An 18,155-nucleotide genomic window follows, 5' to 3' on the forward strand; every position below is an offset into this window, starting at 1 on the left:
TCCATAGACATGTTAAGAAAGCAATTATAACTGCTCCAGCAACTCCTGCTTAGACTCTTTCTCCTTCAGGCCAAAACTTGACTGGCAGGTCTGGGTAATTAATCCTTTGAGAGAGGATGTTTTGTTGTTATCGCAACCCCTTTGGGACAATTGTATTGTTCTTGTTGGAAGTACTGAACAGCCCACAGTCTTATTACTCATCATCATATATACCTAATTATCATCCACAATCATGCTAACAAACCACAAGCATAGCATTGTTTTGGTTATCGATGTTATGAAATCTTTATTGAATCCTAGAATGACTAATAACTTTAATTAGATGACTGTTAATAAACATAAACATGACAGCCCAATCAAGCCAAAAAGAGAATGAAAAGTAACAAAGTCATTGCAATCTTGCTTTCCCGCTCATTTTTAACTTGCAGCAAACACACTTAAAGAAGCAGATCCTGAGAATGGTAACATTTGGAAATAATATAATTCCCCCAGGAATATCAAAGGTAAGGAGCAGCCATTGTACCGATTAATCACATACTGTTGGCACCATACCCCAAAATGAAGACAGCAGACAAAATGGATGGGTTAAACTAGTCCCCCCGTGTCATGCACTGTAAAGGTTCAAGCAGGGCTTTTTTTCTGGGAAAAGAGGTGGTGGAACTCAGTGGGTTGCCAGCACAGGGGGCAACTCTTGGTGGGAGGTAGTGCCCTTGCTACCACATGCAGAGTTTTTAAAAGTTTAACTCACTCTCTGCAAAAATGGTCACATGGCTGGTGGCCCTGCCCCCTGATCTCCAGACAGAAGGGCGTTTAGATTGCCCTCTGCGCTGCTCCGAGGTGCCAGAACTCTGTTCCACTGAGTCCAGCTGAAAAAAAGCCCTGGGTTCAAGCTTTAATGCATGCCCTTTAGGAATTATCGCCCACCAGCCTTCTGGGACTGTGCAGCCCTCAGCTGGCTGGATTGTGTGCTTGGAGGCCTTAGGGTACTTGCCAGTCTAAGCAACAAGCACCCCACCTGCACAATTCCTGCCAACCCATTAGGGCCTCACCAGCCGCTCAAGATCAGGCCTTTTTGTAACACCCAACCCCACAACAAATGTGAAGCGTGCAAAAAAAAAATGTCCTTTATTTCAGCTAATCAGATAGGAACCAAAAAAAGTCCTGCTTGGCCCCAAAGTGACTGTCTAATCGCACATTGCTGCGACAAGGAGGGAAGAGTGGGGATGGGATTTCTGCAGTGAAAAAGCATGTGGTGGTCAGACCACAAGAGAACAGCTTTAAGTTGTCTTCCTTTCTCAGCCCTCCTGCTGCCTGCACTGCACAAGGCAGCCTTCCCTCCTGCCCCAGCCCCAGTGTCTGGTGCCTCCAGTTCCCTGAGGGGGATGCATACAAAGCCACCACTGGTCCTATTTGGCCAGAAACATGCTTCTTTGGAAAAACCAAAAGAAGCCTCGTTAAAGGTTGCTTCCTCCTCTTAAAAGGTAAGGCCAGAAGACCAGGAAGTTATTTTAATTTCCATCAGTGCAGTAACACCTAACAAAATGTATTCTTTGATTAGTCTTTTCCATTATCGGGGGGGGGGAAACATTGAACAAAATCATATTGGGTGATTCAGGACTTGTTCCAACACAACAGAGATTTATACAGAGTGCTAATCCTGCGGAGGCAAGACCATGCCAGATACGGGAAACTTTGTAGACTTGTAGAACCTCAATGATAAAAACTTACCCAGTCATTCAATAGTTCAGTCACATTACTTCTTCCTAGATTATATTTTAGTTTATTCCCCATTATCAACAAAACTTAATTATAACATCACCCTCATGGTTTCTGTGCTCTGAACCCCACCACCAAGAAAAAAGAAGCATCCAACGGTGCCAATGAACATAGGTTGACTGCAGAGATACACATTACGCTTTTTGAGCCAGTTCTTTGTCACATGCCGAGGAAACCAAATCACATTTTAGAAGAGTTTTTTCCTCTCTGGTTTTCATTTTCCTGTATATTTTACCTGCCATAAAAAGAGCAGCCCCCAGCAGGTTGATTTACACCTGGGAAATGAGTACGGAAGGGTCAGCCGGTCATTCAGCCCCACAGCCTTCATTAGCTCCCCTTCAGGCCTGTTATTTATAGAAGTTTAAAGAGAAAGATATGCTCCCAGAGTGCCAGTGTCTTGTCTGGACCATAAACATAACAAACTTGCTGTATCATCAGTAGGATAATCATAGCAAGCCAATGGAAACAAATAATAACAAACTTGCTGCAAACAAGAACCATGGCATAACAAAACACGGGACAATCCACAAATGGAGAAAGTGTTTAATCAAATTAGGACAGCTGCAGGATGCCAAATTTTTTTTAAAAACCCACATTCCTGCAATTTTGCTTTCCCTGGCAAACACACATGGAAAATTTACTCTATGGATCAAAGCCCAAGCAAAAATGGTGTCTCCCACATGGTGATTATTTTCTGCGATTTCCCTGTGGCTGCAAATTCAGTGCAGTGGCTTCCACACTGTGAGCTTTCTCACATTTTCCCTACCCCAGTCCCCCACCAGCAGCCACCCACCCCCCATGCCCCCAGGTGCATTTTCAGTTTTTTTTAAAAAAAATAGGCAGTGCATATCATCATAGCGTAATGGTGTTAGATCCTTTTAACTTCCAGCTTTTAGTTTTAAAAAGTCCATGGTACCTTTTGATCCAGAGAGAGAATGGGAAAGGTATATTTCCATAAGAAAATGGGCTAAAGTGTACTTTGTGATAAATGAATGCTGGTTATTCAGATGACCTAGTATGTAGATTGTAGATTATAGCAATTTATCCGTTAACAGTTTAAAAAACCAAATAAGCCATCTGGCGTAGGGATTGGGGAATGGGACTCGGGTGGGAAAAATGGCACTGGCATGGGTAGGACCAGGAAAGATCTGAACTTTCATATTCACATGGCAACTATACCAGCTTTGCTGCCATCTTTCCAAAAATAGAAAAATAAAGCAGGTTTTAGAAAGAAAGCAGCAATGTCAAGAGGTGCAGAGAAGCATCACAAAGTTTTGGGGAAGTGGGAAAAAACCACACCCAAACCACTACGCTGATTCAGCACATGTTGGATAATGCACTTCCAATCCTCTTTATAGATCATTTGGAACGTATTTTTTCATGTGCGGAACAAAAAATCCACCTCAAACGATTGATAAAGTGCATTGAAAGTGCATTATCCAACGTGTGTGGAATCAGCCTAGTGTGGGAATCGTCAGTCCTCATCTAAGTTAAAACTTCTTCTTTATTATTGTTGTTGTTGTTGTTATATTCAGAACTTATTCTTAGGAATCATACTAACCTACTATCATGTTTATCTATTCCTTGGGGAAATTATGATAGTGTTCTTTTATGACTACAGAAATTTAATTCTGGCCAACAAGATAGAAAAATGTTACAACAGTTGTGTTGACATTCGTATCCTACTAAACATCAAAATATCTGTATGAATCAATAAAAGATTTCACAGATTGATTTGAATATTTTGGGTCTGCTTATATGTAATTTTAGAATTTTTAATCCAGAGTTCAGAGACGAACACTGCCATCTAGTGAATATATAAACCTCTTATACTAATGGCATTCCAATGCCATTGACCAACTGAACCCAATGGGACTTAATTCAGAGTAGGATCTACCCTGGAACAAAAATATTACTTGATACATCTGAAAAGAAACTTGTGCTATTTTATTACCTTTATGAGACTTCTTTATATTGGAGGGTGAATTTGGAGATATATTGTTGTTTGATGTTCAAATTATGTCTCTTCCATGAAGATAGTTTCAAGTGGGTAGCCGTATTGGTCTGTAGCAGAAGAGCAAGTTTCAAGTTCAGTAATACCACATCTAATCGAATTGAATAGAATCGAATAGAATAGAATAGAATCTAATCTACCTAAGGGACTGAGTTAAATCTAGTTGATCTCTAAGGTGCTACTGCACCTAAATCTTGCTCTAACTATGTATCATAAACCAGTTTGAGCCATGGGGAAAGGAGACATATTAATAAATAAATAGCAAAGTACAGGAGCAACAACTGGGACATGTGTTGGTGGTATAGTGTGCAATCTAGTTTCAGACCATATTCCTTTCTCAAGTGGCTACAGGTTATCTTGGGCTGCAAATAAAACAATACAAATACCTGTTTTAAAATAACTGATCCTGGTCCCATTCTTATAATGCGCCTGATGAAATTTTATTAAACGGGCATCTTGATGCTCCTGTACTGTCCTGACACAAGCAAGGCTTACATGGCAGTAGCTACCACAGCATCCTGTATGAGAGATGCGGGACATTTAAATTCTGCTCAGCTTGTGCGTGTGAATGAAAGCAAGTGGGAATCTTCTAAGGCAAAATTGAGCCATAATTAGGAGCTGCAGTCTTCCTGCACTGGCTACAGGATGCAAAGATCATCCTATCGTAACACAGCCCCTTCCACCAGACTTGTGCTGTCCGTATACTAAAATAGCAGCCTTGATGGTTGGCATTTCTTTAGTGGGTCAGCTTCCAAAAGCAAAGAATATCCTAGTATTGGCATCAGGAACCCTTGGCATCTGCTCTGCATTGGGCAACACACCATTGGGCTCTTAGAGTAATCACCTGCCCTTTGATTCACCAGCTCTCTCAAGCACTGTACTATTAGTGGCGAGGACTTGCATGAGATCCCAGCTCTTCCATGATTAGAAAAACTGCACAGTGCAGGAGATATCTATGCTCAGGGCCAGCCTGCCCATTGAGGCCGATGAGGCTGCCGCCTCAGGGCACTAAGGCGCCGGAGGGGCACGGGCAGGGGCGCACGCTACAGCCAGGAGCATGTGCTGGCGGCAGCAGCATGGGGGAGTGGGCAGCCTCCCGTTCAGTTGCTGTGCGGGCCAGGTGCAGCCGGCGGCCAAGGCAGCCAGCTGTGCTTGGCCAGCAAAGCAACTGAATGGGAAGGCTGGAAGGGCCCCCCCCCCGTGCACTCCAGCCCCTGCATGATGATGTCACATGCAGTGATGTCATCACGCAGTCTGGTGCGCGCGTGCACACGCGGAGGCAGCATTAAGCTGCCTCAGGTGCCGGCGACGCTGGAGCCGGCCCTGTCTATGCTTCTGAACTGTTTTTTATTCTACGTGCAATGACCAAAAATGGACACACACACACCTGCGCTATCTTGTCAAAATCAGCATTTATTTTCTTAATGAGAACTCAGTTTCTTTGTTACACATTACAACTGTAACACCAGCTGCATATGAACCCTTTTTTAATGACATTTCTTGAGATTAAACAACCAATAAATTAGCAAATATTTATTTACTAGCCCGGCTTTTGAGTTTCTGTTTTCTTCTGAGAACTGCAATCTATTATGTAGCAAAAGAAACGAAAACAATGATAATGGAACTTTACCGATGATCGTGCATTTACAAAGACATATGGCAGAGAATGACATAACTGTTTAACTTTGTGGGGGGAAAACCGGAAAAAATTATTTGGAAACTAACATTATTTGTGTATACTATAAACTGCCCAATACAGTTTTCGACCAACTCAAGACTATTCTGATACATAAGCATAGCCAGTCCAGGCAGTTATTAGCTCTATATTTTTTCTGGAGATCCATTAATCTTGTACTAGTAAAGTGGGACAATGCAGGTATATGATTTTTAAAAATTTCAAAGAGAACATTCTTAAATGCAGCAAGCCTCATCTATCATCATCATTATCATCAGCCTGTATTTCTCACTGAGATTCAAGACAGATTGAAAACACAATATAATCATCAGCTCGGACGTTCACTGAGCAAAGTATAATAAAGAGCAACAGGACATTCAGGGAAACAGATACCATAGAGAATGGTAGCAGAATGGTAGCAGAAACAATTTAGAGGAGCATAAAGCTGAGCACAGAGATGAAACCTATCTGGAAAAAAGCATAACTAATTTCCACGGCATGTTTAGCAGTGTGAAAACTCCCTAATAGGCATATATCTACATCAGCAGACAATATAGCGTTTAGCCCCTGTCCCTACCAAGGCATTTCTTATGACAGTCCTGTAATTTACTCATAATACATTTTCTGTTTCTGATCTAGGAAAATATTATTAGAACGGGTAACTCAGACATTAGAAATTTAACCACTTTCTCTGGTATGTTTCAACTAATGCATTGAGGTGCTTATTCACTGGTGTGATGCAAAGTCAAGGTTACAGTAATGTTGGCATCTGCTGAGTTAAGAAGCATTAAGATAATCCTTATCCTGTAAATTCTAAAGCACAAGAGCACCACACTATGAAATTAAATTTATATGGATGTAAAAACTGGACACTTAAAAGATTGTTTCACGTATTTGAACATGGTTTGGCATTACATAACTGAGCCAGATACTTCCCCTTCAGTCCCATGCTCTAATTTACAGTGGAATGCTATGCAGAGTTACTTCCGTCTGAAGTTCATTTAAATTAGTATAGGTTAGACTGGAGCAACTCTGCAGAGGATTGCACTGTCAGTTATTTATCTCCCGTTTAGTGCAATTGCAAGTCATAGTTTGCCTTTACCACTGAACTAGCAAACTATAATTTGCCCTTGCTCTCCAGATCAGGATTCCAAACTAGTTTTTGGTTGGAAATCTTAGCTTGCTCTTTTTCTCATTTTAAATATTAAATAAATCCACATACACATTTTTTTAAAAAACCCACAGTAGAACCCCTGTTCAGATTGTGAATTACAATAGAGCAGACATATTTGTACACTTTCCAGTGAACTTAGTGTTAAAAGAGAGACTACGCAGTTCAAGGGCATCTATCGCCACTTAAAATTGCAAAGACATACAACATAATAGTTTATTGTTTATTTGGGTATTTATACCCTAGTTTTTGACATAGTTCAAGGAGACTTACAAAACGTTCCCTCTCTCACCAGCCATCTGCCCCCACCCCATTATCTTTCCTGTTCTTCAGATAGAGGGAGAATTGCCCAAGAATGTCCTCCATCCACACTGGGCTCTTGGCAGAGTTGATGACCACGGCTCCCACTGATTGCTGGTGCTGTAATGAATAAATATAACAAGCAGGGCAATTATTGGACCAGAGGAAAGATTTGGTGAAAATCTCCTGTGAGCAAGTTGTTATGAGACAGGAGAGTAGCTAGCATCCTGTCGGGATCGTTTGGTGTACCCTTATCTCCATCTGGGTCCCCTGTGGCAACTTTATTTGTTGAAGTTCTTACCAACATCGGAAGGCCACTTGGGTTGTGTCTCACTGAGAAAAGATTGAAAGATACTTACCTTACCTTCACAGGGACTATTTAATACAGTTATAGAGGAGAAGAATTACTCATCTTATTATACTGTATCCACTCTACTTTCCTTTGTACCATTGGGTTGAGAAGCTACCATACAGACTGTGATATTGTTAACCTATGGATTGAATTTGTTGGTGTATATGTATTATTTTCTTATAGGAACTCCCATGGGGACTATATGTATCATTATGATTGTATAGCACTTGCACTTTATATGGTTTACTAGCAGTGAATACATATTCGGAAATTTGTACCTGAGACTATTGTGCTGTAATGAAGGCAAAACTTTGGTTCTGCCCATGTGGTGACACTGCCCTAGGGCCCAACAATTGTGGAAAACAATAGCAAAGAAGATCTATAACAGATACAACATTATAGTGCCAAATTTTTCTTTTTAATTCTGTGGTACAGCTACCTAAACAGTACCAGAAGATAACATTAAATATCATCATGACTACATCTCAGTCTTTGCAGGGCACCAGAAGAAGAACATTGCGCCTCAAGAGAAGGTCAAGAAGCTATAAGCCTTAATAAGACTTACAGCCCACTGCAAAGCCTCTAGATACCACACAGTTAGATACATAATGGAAACAATTATTGGATTGATAAGTGCTGAGTATATTAATCACTTTTTAAGCTAGTAACTGTTAATAGTTAGATGATAAGTTGCAAAAAAATGTATAAATTGTATGAAATCCTACTTTGGAGGCAAATATAAACCATAGTTTGCTAGTTCGGACATAATTTTAAGCACAAAGGGAAAAGTGTGATTTAAATAATTGATTTACTTCAAGTTTCCAACTTGCTAATTAATACATTTTCCAAACATGCATGCATATTAAGTGGTATTGAAAGATTTGCAGCTATAAATAAATAAGTTCAGCGATAGTTACAGCAACTACTTAATATGCATCCTTGATTAAAAATTAATTGCAAAGTTGGAAGCTACTTAAATCAATCATTTAAATCAGTCCCTTTTCTTTGTGACTGAAATCAACTTGGTTTAAATCAATCCGCTTGGGACCGTACCCAGGAACATAATCCAAGATCTTTGGTCATGTCGCAGCTTATATGCTTTTGCATTGCAGGATTTGTTTCTGCTTAGGAAACCAAATGGGAAATTAAAGGTTTCTGTTTGGCTCTCTATATATACTTGTAAAGCCTATAGATATAAAGATAAAAGCCACAATCTCACGCAAACGTACTTAAGCATAAGTATTATGAAACAATAAGAGTTACTTCTGAGTAAACATGAATGGTGTTGAACTTTCTTTGCCCAGAAACAGCTGGAAGGAGCGATTGGGAATTAACTGGGAAGAACAGTGTCTTTCCCTGATATGAAAAGTATTTGTTCATGAGGATTTCATTTAGTCTAAATATTCAGAATTTGTACAATAATAAGTGTAGTGTGTGACCTGTTGCATCATATTTGATTTTTGAGGTCAGGAATTAAAAATATTTTTGTCCCTGGTTCATTTTTTTACATAGTAAAGCCGGCTTTAACTCTTGGTTACGTTCAAACATCACAAAAACACCACAGTTTGTTTGTGATAACAACAACATCCAATTTATATACCACCCTTCGGGACAACTTAATGCTCACTCAGAGCGGTTTACAAAGTGCGTTATTATTATCCCCATGACAATCACCTTGTGAGGTGGGTGGGGCTGAGAGAGCTCCAAAGAGCTATCACTGACCCAAGGTCACTTAGCTGGCTTCAAGCGAAGGACTGGGGAATCAAACCCGGTTCTCCAGATTAAAGTTCCGCTGATGTTAACTACTACACCAAACTGGCTCTCAGATGAGGATAAGCCAAGGAACCTTTGGGCTTGCTTGCTCTTTCCCTTCTCCCCTCACATGCTGCACTGAGATGGTCAACTTGCTAGTTTGTTACAAACTGCAATTTGTTCTGATGAGCAAACCAGGCACTTAAATTGCCATTTACTTCTTGCCTGGAAACTAAATTCTTAGAAACCCAGATTCTTAAAGAGCTCAGTTATGATGTCATAACAATCTGCAACTGGTTCTAAAACCAGTTTCAGAGCCTGAAAAATACATATAGCAATAAACAGAACCTAGCTCTCTACAAATCTATCTGTATATATTATACAACCTGACACCAATAAAAGTTAGTTAACTGTGTCATCATTAACAGTGTAATTTTCAGTACTTTATTGTTTTATTAATAAGAGTAAAAGCCCAATCAAAAGGGTAGAGAGAAAAAAGAAAGGGAAAAAGAATAGAAAAAGAGGAAGAGGAAGGAAAGAAGAAAAGAACAGAAATTAAAGAAAAAAAGAAAAAGAATACTTTAATTTCCATTTTTCTCTACAACACCTATCATATCTTTACAAACAATGTAGTTATAGTTGATACCTCCAAAATTTACCTTTTTATTAATGCCCCCCTTTTATTTATTTTTCCCAATTTTATTTCCTTAGAAATCAAGAAATTTTATTTCCTTAGAAATCAAATCCGCAAATCATCAGTTTGGGGTTGTCTTACTCAGAAAGTCAATAAGGGGTTTCCACTTAACCATAAAAGTAGATAATGTTTTATCTCTGATCAAAGCTGTAAGTTTAGCCATCTCCGCTAACTTCATCATTTTCACAATCCAGTTATCCATTGAAGGCAATGTTGTACTTTTCCATTTTTGCTCATATAAAAGCCTAGCCACCGTTGTCATATATAGAAATAAGATACCATGTTTATTTTCCAGCTGTTTGTCCATTAGTCCCAAGGAAAAACAAGGACACGCCAAAGGACCGCTTCTGCAATCCAAAGCTTATTTACAAATGCCGAGGGTCAAATCAAGAACAGGGGAGCGCCCACACTCTCCGGCTGCTCCCGGCGGGAGATTGGCAACGGGTTTGCCTGGCTAAATTTTCCCGTTTCACAAGGCTTACAGCTTCATCAAAAGCCACAAATGAATTCTACAATGAAATATACAATACATATGTTGGTTACATCACAAACTGAAACCGGGTATATTTTATTATGAAACAGTGTAACAATTTTTAATGAAGATTACAACAAGAAATTACCTTAGTATGAAACGTATTTCTTTTACTGAGAAATAACCTGCTGAACAGGAATCAAGTTTCTTCTTAGTTTTAGTTGGACAGAATTTCCTCTGTTGTCTAGTTGTGTAGGCGGGCAGCAGTTAAGTAGCCCGCCAAACACCCAATTAATGGCTAAGGGGTGGGATTTAAAGGGAAACCAGACCAATTTGACTTTGTAAAGCTACCCCCAAAATGGGGTGAAATCTATCTCCTGGTTAAGCCTAGCCACCGTTGTCATATATAGAAATAAGGTACCATGTTTATTTTCCAGCTGTTTGTCCATTAGTCCCAATAAAAAGGCTTCTGGTTTAAACTGATCTTCAGGCACTAATAATCAGGGTGAGCCCTCAGCTGAGGTGCCCACTGAGCTTGGCCCCAGAGCCTGGCAGCAGCCCTGGAACTAGTGGAGAGAGAGATCCCTATCTGCCCACACAGAAAAAATCCCAGCTCTACTGCACTCTCCCTGTCTGTCTCCCAAAAGGCTATCAACTGCTCTGTCCCACTCCACTGCTTGCTGAAAGTGAAACCAGAACTGGGAGTGCAGGGCCCTTTTATAAGCAGAGGTCTGATTGAGAAACGCATGAGGTCTGTGGTTGACAGTCAGAACTCCCTAACAGGGTTTGCAGGGATGAGATTGGAGTTCCTATGGCCACAGAACACCCCCTCCTCCCTTCTTCCCCCCCCCCGCCCCCAGTGTCTGTTCCCACGTTACCAATTGTTACCAATTTGCAGCTCCAAACTTGGAAGGTAGACCGGCCCATCAAGCTAAGTTGGGCTTTGATTGGGGTGTCCGGGGAGACAAAGGGAGTGCAGACAGAGTTCAGGCACTCCCTCTGTCCATTGCCGAGGCAATTGATTGAAGGCGCCTGAGTGTCTGGCTTCCCGAACAGCGGCTGAGCGCAACGAACGAGGCTTGCACCGACCACCTGTTCGGCTGGAATGGCGCATCCCGAACAGCCTGTTCACAAGCAGCAGAGTGGCCTGTTTGTTTGTTTGTTTGTTTGTTTTGTTTGTATTGCTATTCGTGCCCAAGTCTAGTTAAAATCAAGAGCCTAATTTTTGAAAAAGAAAGTGTAATACAGCCACAAAAGAAAACACATCCTTGGCCCCTGAAAGGCAGCCAAGAATTTAATGTTTTTTTCAAAACAGGGAAAAGTGGTGCACAGAAACGTGGACTGGATGCACACATGCTCTATGAAGCAGTTTTCAGTCCCCCTCCCGTTTTTATTGGATGTACGTCAAAAACAAAAAGTAGCATTAAATGTGATTTGTTCAGATGCATTAACTGATTGAATCCCACACAAGGCTGAACTGCAATCACATTTCAACTTCTCTGTCTTTACAGTCTTGACATTTATAAGACTACAAAGCTGAAGCTTCTGTTTACTTTACCTTCTTGCTTACAAAGAAACGACTGTTAGTGAGATCAGATCAATTTTCTCCTCGCCTTCTAAATGTGGAGTGCCCAGACCTATTGTAATGTAACTGCAACTCTCAAATTTACTTGGAGGAAAACAAAGACTAGCAGAAAACCAGCAACACGCCCATGCCTTCCTTTAATTACAATGACTGAAGTTGCTAATGGGTGTTCCCCCCCTCCCCCAAATCACAGTGGCTTTTATTTTAGTTTCTGCATGACATTGTCATCATTCTGGCAACCTTCCATATTTTTACTGGCTCTGCTGCCAATTTCCCCAAACTTGCTTTGATATGACCTTTCCTGATTTATTTATTTGTTTGTTTATTTTTAAGAGGTGCATTCTGACGCCTCTTAAAAATAATCACAACTGGTGGGTATTCAGCCATTTTGGCCGTTTGGAGCCAGTTTTGGCCCAATTCGGGCCCGAAAGAGCCAGGATCGGGCTGCTGCCAGGCGGGGGAGGGTTTCCCCATGCGGCAGAGGCCCGTTTCAGGCCGATTCAGGCCCATTTTGGCCCCGTTTTTGGGCCAATTCAGGCCCAAAACAGCCAGGATCGGGCCGTTGCTGGGGGGGGGAGCGTTCCCCTGTGCAGTAGTGGCCTGTTTCAGGCTGATTTGGGCCTGTTTCGGTCAGTTTGGGCCCTTTTTGGCCCAATTCTGGCCCAAAACTGCCAGGATTGGGTCACTGCCAGGCAGGGGAGGGGTCTCCCTTGTGACAGCAGCCCGTTCCAGGCTAATTCAGGCCAAGGGGTGCCAGACCCCCGGTGGGGGCAGGGGATCCCCTGCCCTTGCCCCCACACCCCGCCCCCACTTACCTGGGTGGCAGGGGGCGTGTACTCTCTGTGCACGCTCCCCTGCGGAGCTGCGCTCTCCCGTGGATCGGGCCTGTTTTGAGGCGCTGTGGAGCGCTTCTGCGGATTGGGCCTGTTTTGGCCCGGATCGGACTCATTTTGAGCCTCTGCGGCGCGCGGGAGCTCTCCTGCGCTCCGCAGCACCCCAAAATGGGCCCAATCCACGCCAAATTGGCCACGGATCAGGCCTGTTTGGGTGCGGATCAGGCCCATTTTGGGATGCTGTGGCACGCAGGAGTGCTCCCGCACTCCACAGCAGCTCAAAATGGGCCCAATCCAGGCCAAAACAGGACTCCTGCGGTGCGTCTGCGCACTGGAAGGGAGGGCGTGCGAATTGTGATGACATCACTTCCTGGAAGTGACGTCATTGCACTACGCACACGCTCCCCCCCTCAGAACAGAGGTAGGAGCCAGGCCCCGATCCCCTGCTTGGAGATTGAGGGGGCCTGGCAACCCTATTCAGGCCCGATCTGGGCCTTTTCAGCCATTTTGGTTCCATTTCGGCCCAATTTGGGTCCGAAACAGGAAAGATCAGGCTGCTGTTAGGTGGAGGATGGTTTACTGCGCAGCAGCAGCCTGTTCCTGGCCGATTCAGGCCAGATCCAGGCTGCTTTGGCCATTTGGGGCCTATTTCGGCCCAGTTTAGGCCCCAAATGGCCAGGATCGGGCTGCTGCTGGGAAGAGTTTGGTTCCCCCACGCGGCAGCAGTCTATTCCAGGCCGATTTGGCCCCATTCAGCCCAATTTGGGCCCAGAACAGTCAGGATTGGGCTGCTGCCAGGCAGGGGAGTGCTCTCCCATGCAGCAGCAGTGCATTCCAGGCAGATTTGGGCCTCATTTGGGCCCCTTGTAGAGCATGAGAGCGTTCCTGGGACGGCCACGGCCTGTGTGATGATGTCACTTCCCAGAAGTGACATCATCACACAGTCCCAGAAGTACACGTGGGCTTTGCGTGCGCACATATTGCATCCAGTGAGTTCCACCACCTCTTTTCCCAGAAAAAAAGCCCTGCCCAAACCTTGAACCTAATCTGGAACTCCACTGGAATTGCGCATGTGCGGAAAGTTGATGATCTTGCCTACTGGCAGGGTGGCACCCCCAGAACGCCCTGCTCAAATTAGTGAAATTGTCATGGAACATGGGAGAGGCAATCCTGCAGATATGAAGTGGATTGTTAGGGACAGCCAGTACCCTGAATTCAAATCCGCAACTTTTGAACAGCCAGTGAAGTGCTTCAAGATTACTATAATATATATGCTCTGCAGATTCATATTCTAGGTTTGATGTTACCATAGCATAGACCTAGTTGGCCAGATCTGGCAAGTTGAGTAGAGGGCCATTTTCTGGGCTAAATTAAATTGGAAGAAATAATAACAACATTCAATTTATATACCGCCCTTCAGGATGACTTAACACCCACTCAGAGTGGTTTACAAAGTATGTCATTATTTTTTTCCTTTGCAGTTGCATTTACTTGCTCCTCCAGGAGTAATTCTAGATCGAGTATAACCCTTAGGCTCTTAACTGGTCAGCAAGGATCAGAAAAAGCCCGATGTAGGTGGGAAGTACAGTGTCCTTCAAGACCTCAGCCTTCCCAATTTACATTGCCTGCATCTTGCCAGGATTCACTTTTAGTTTGCTCACTCTTAGCCATTTAACTGCTGCAGAAAGGCAGTGGCTGACAAGATTTGGGTACAGAGCTGGGGAGTCACTCAAGATCTCTACCACCTTGTCAGATTTGACTAGAGGGCTATAGAGAAGGCTGTCACCAGCATATTGATAACATGCAACATATTAATAACATACAAATGATTTCTCTTACGGGCTTCACATAGATATTGAATAGCATGGAGAATAGGACTGCACCCTGTAGAACCCCACAGGATAAATCATATTGAAAGTGGGTTTGGGAAAGTGCGGATGAGGACAGACCATCTCCCTCTTTGACCACCATTCTCCACTACTAGTAGGTTTTTTGCCTTTAAAAAATTAGTAGCTATCTGCTACCATTTTTGAAAAACAGCATACAGACATCATTGCAATAGAAATGAGACAGAAATGGGGATTCGCCCGTGTGGAAGCAACCTGGGTGAACAATACTTGGCTAACACCTCACGTCTTATGCAACTTCACTAATCTGAACAGGGTCTCCTGCAGGTGCCACCCTGCATATGGGCAAAATGAACAGCGGCCCGTATATGGGCTTTCTCTGTGGTGGCCCCTTCCCTGTGAAACAGCCTGCCTGAGGAGATCAGGAAAGCCCCAACTCTCCTAGTTTTCTGCAAACAGCGCAAAACCAAATTACTCAAAAAGGCTTTTGTATTGTAGGGAGGGGTCTCAGTTGCTCTGTTGTCAAATCAGCCGCTGCAGCCAGCCCCCCAGGCATGACCCCACTGCCCCTTCCCAGCAGAACCCACCTGGAAGAGGCAGGGGAAGGGCCAGCGAGGGGTAGTGCAGGCAGCTGAGGCCCCGACAACAAGGAACAGAGGTGCACTGCCAAGAGCAAGTAGCGGGCTGCTGAAAGCCCCAATGACCAGCTGGGCTGAGCCACAGCAGCAACGAAGGCTGCTGACAGCCCTGACAGCCAGCTGACCTGCGCTGTGGCCCCAGCAGGGAAGGGGAAGGTGGCCACTGTCCCACGGACCGAAGGAGTGGCGCCGCGGCAGCACCAAGACTGGGGCAAGGCCCAGCTCGTTGTACCCATTTTCTGAGGCATTAAAAGTGGCCAAGGGGAAAATCTTTCTGGCCAGGGCTGACCAGGTGGCCCAAAAGAAGTCAGTGACGTGGCAGTGTTCTGGCTGGTGGCACCATGGCAGATGGGCGCATGCGGTGCAGGGACATGCTCGAACCCGACACTGCTAATGAGTTAGGGCCATAGACTTCTCTCATATATTTCACCACTATGTTGCCTTACATACTCTCTGTTGCTGTAAATACGTGCTCCTATGTCAGCCCTAGAATTTCTTATGTTCTGTCTCAGCATTTCTTCAATTCTATATTGGATTCTTGCTAATGTTATGTCTTTGTAAACTTGTGTTTATTTACCCTATGGCATTGTTTATGAAATTGTCCTTGATACTGACTGTACTAATCTCACACTGTGTAATCCACCTTGAGTCTCAGTGAGAAAGGGGGACTACGAATGACATAAATAATAAAAAAATAAATAATGTCCACTATTGAGTTAGGGGGAGATTATTATCAGAGAAAAACAACGGGCAACCCCGGTAACTACAGACAGGAAAACAACAAGACCAGGGAATCACAAAGATATACAAAATTAATATTAATAGTTCAAAGTGCAAACGTGCAAAATTGTGTCAAATTTGAATAAATACAGTACAGAGTTACAGAGTCCATCAATAACCAATTCATACAATACAAGATAAATATCTACAGTCCATAACGTTCATTAGACAATTGTAAAGTGCAAAATGCTATCAATGAAAAGCCGCCAGTAGGTGGAATGCGGTGCAAGATGTTATCTCTTAGCAGTCCATAGAATAAATATATAAATGCGTAGAAAATCGCCGACGGGAATATGCAGGCAGGATTTAATATGCAGGATGAATATGCAGGATGATTTAATTTTATTTATTTATTTTTAATTTAAAATGTTCGCCATAATATAACCTTACCTTTGTAATTTCATACTTCACAGTGTGCCCAGTCCTAATTGTTGTACGCCCAGGATGAAGTGAGTTTGTACTCACGAAACGGGTTATTGAAAAATTGCCTGCATATTCCCGTCGGCGATTTTCTACGCATTTATATATTTATTCTATGGACTGCTAAGAGATAACATCTTGCACCGCATTCCACCTACTGGCGGCTTTTCATTGATAGCATTTTGCACTTTACAATTGTCTAATGAACGTTATGGACTGTAGATATTTATCTTGTATTGTATGAATTGGTTATTGATGGACTCTGTAACTCTGTACTGTATTTATTCAAATTTGACACAATTTTGCACGTTTGCACTTTGAACTATTAATATTAATTTTGTATATCTTTGTGATTCCCCGGAGATTATTATCAGGCAAATGACCACAGGATTGCATCCTAAGCCTGTAACATTATGTACTCTTACTCCTAACATTGCAATAATTTGGATGTTTATTTAGTACTGAACTCAGCGGAACTGAAGGGCTATGTCTCCGTGGGATGGCACATGCTATGCATGTGGAAGGTCACAGGCTCAGCTCCTGTAATCTCCAACTGAAGGGAGGGACTCCAGCAGATGGAAGGAACTGGACAAAAATCTCTTTCTTCAGGAGATCTTAGAAAGCTACTACTAGTCAGAATAGACAAAGTTGAACTAGACATGCCAATGATTTAAGTACAAAACAATTTCATGTGTTTGACTGACTTTGGAGTAACTGAACATGTAGGGCTGCAAAGCATATTTAAGACTATGTCTGATGAACCAATGTTAGTAGTAGTAGAGTTTATTATCTATGGCCAAAGGCCATTACGATCGAAACACGTAAAACAATCTGACAAAAATAAGTGAATCAAATATACAAATATCAAGTTAATCATATATACAGGTATCAACGATAAAAATACTGGCCGAATAGAAACATTACTTTCTCTAGATACAATTCTAGCCCAAATGTTCCTAGCTGCCAAAACAAACAGTGACACTCTATAAGAAACAAGTGAATCTGTGCCTGAGAGGAGAAAGAGCAGCTTCTCTGAGTCTGAAGAAGGGTTTAAACCAATTAGAAGCTCTGTGAAGAATTTAGTCCTTGGCTCTGCATAAAGAAAACAGGATAATAAATAGTGCAGTAGAAATTCTAGAGGACAGACTCCACAAATACAGTATTTTAGAGTAGCGCCCAGCTAACAGCACTGTTGTCATAGTTCGAAACCGAATTCAGGTAGGGACTATTCTAAGTTAGTGGGAAAGGATGTTAACCAAATAGGAGGCTCTAACATTATCTTTCTTGAATAAAACAAACCATTGGGAGAATTTAGAGTAGGCAATTACCTGCCTATCTAATACAGTATCACAGTGAAACACCCAGTCCCAGATGTTGAAGCCAGCTACAGGGACAGCCTGAGTGTCATCACATATGAAATAACAATGAAGGATGTTATTATAACTGGCTAACTGGATGGCGTCATTTTCCAGCATTGTTTCAAAACGCAGCCCGTGGAACCAACGTTAATATGCTGTAAATGTTAATAAAACCTCGAATGAAAAGGGTATCAAATTAGGTCCAAAACGTGAGGCAGTGCCTCTTTCAAGCCAAGACCACGCACGCATTTTCAAGAGCTTTAATATTAACCTGGGAATATTCCCTCACTTCAGTGAACACCTCACAACACAATCCATGTTGTTTTTTTCACTTTAAATGTCACCACACTACTACTAGTATGGCAGAACAGACTTCTCCAGTGATCCACCTCAGGTGCTGGCCCAGACAGCACATACGCAGTAGACGGTGATAACGTGATTCTGCATTACTTATCTCTTTGACATTTTCTTCACCATCCCTCTGCTCT

Source organism: Eublepharis macularius, chromosome 4, assembly GCF_028583425.1.
Source record: "Eublepharis macularius isolate TG4126 chromosome 4, MPM_Emac_v1.0, whole genome shotgun sequence".
NCBI lineage: Eukaryota > Metazoa > Chordata > Lepidosauria > Squamata > Eublepharidae > Eublepharis > Eublepharis macularius.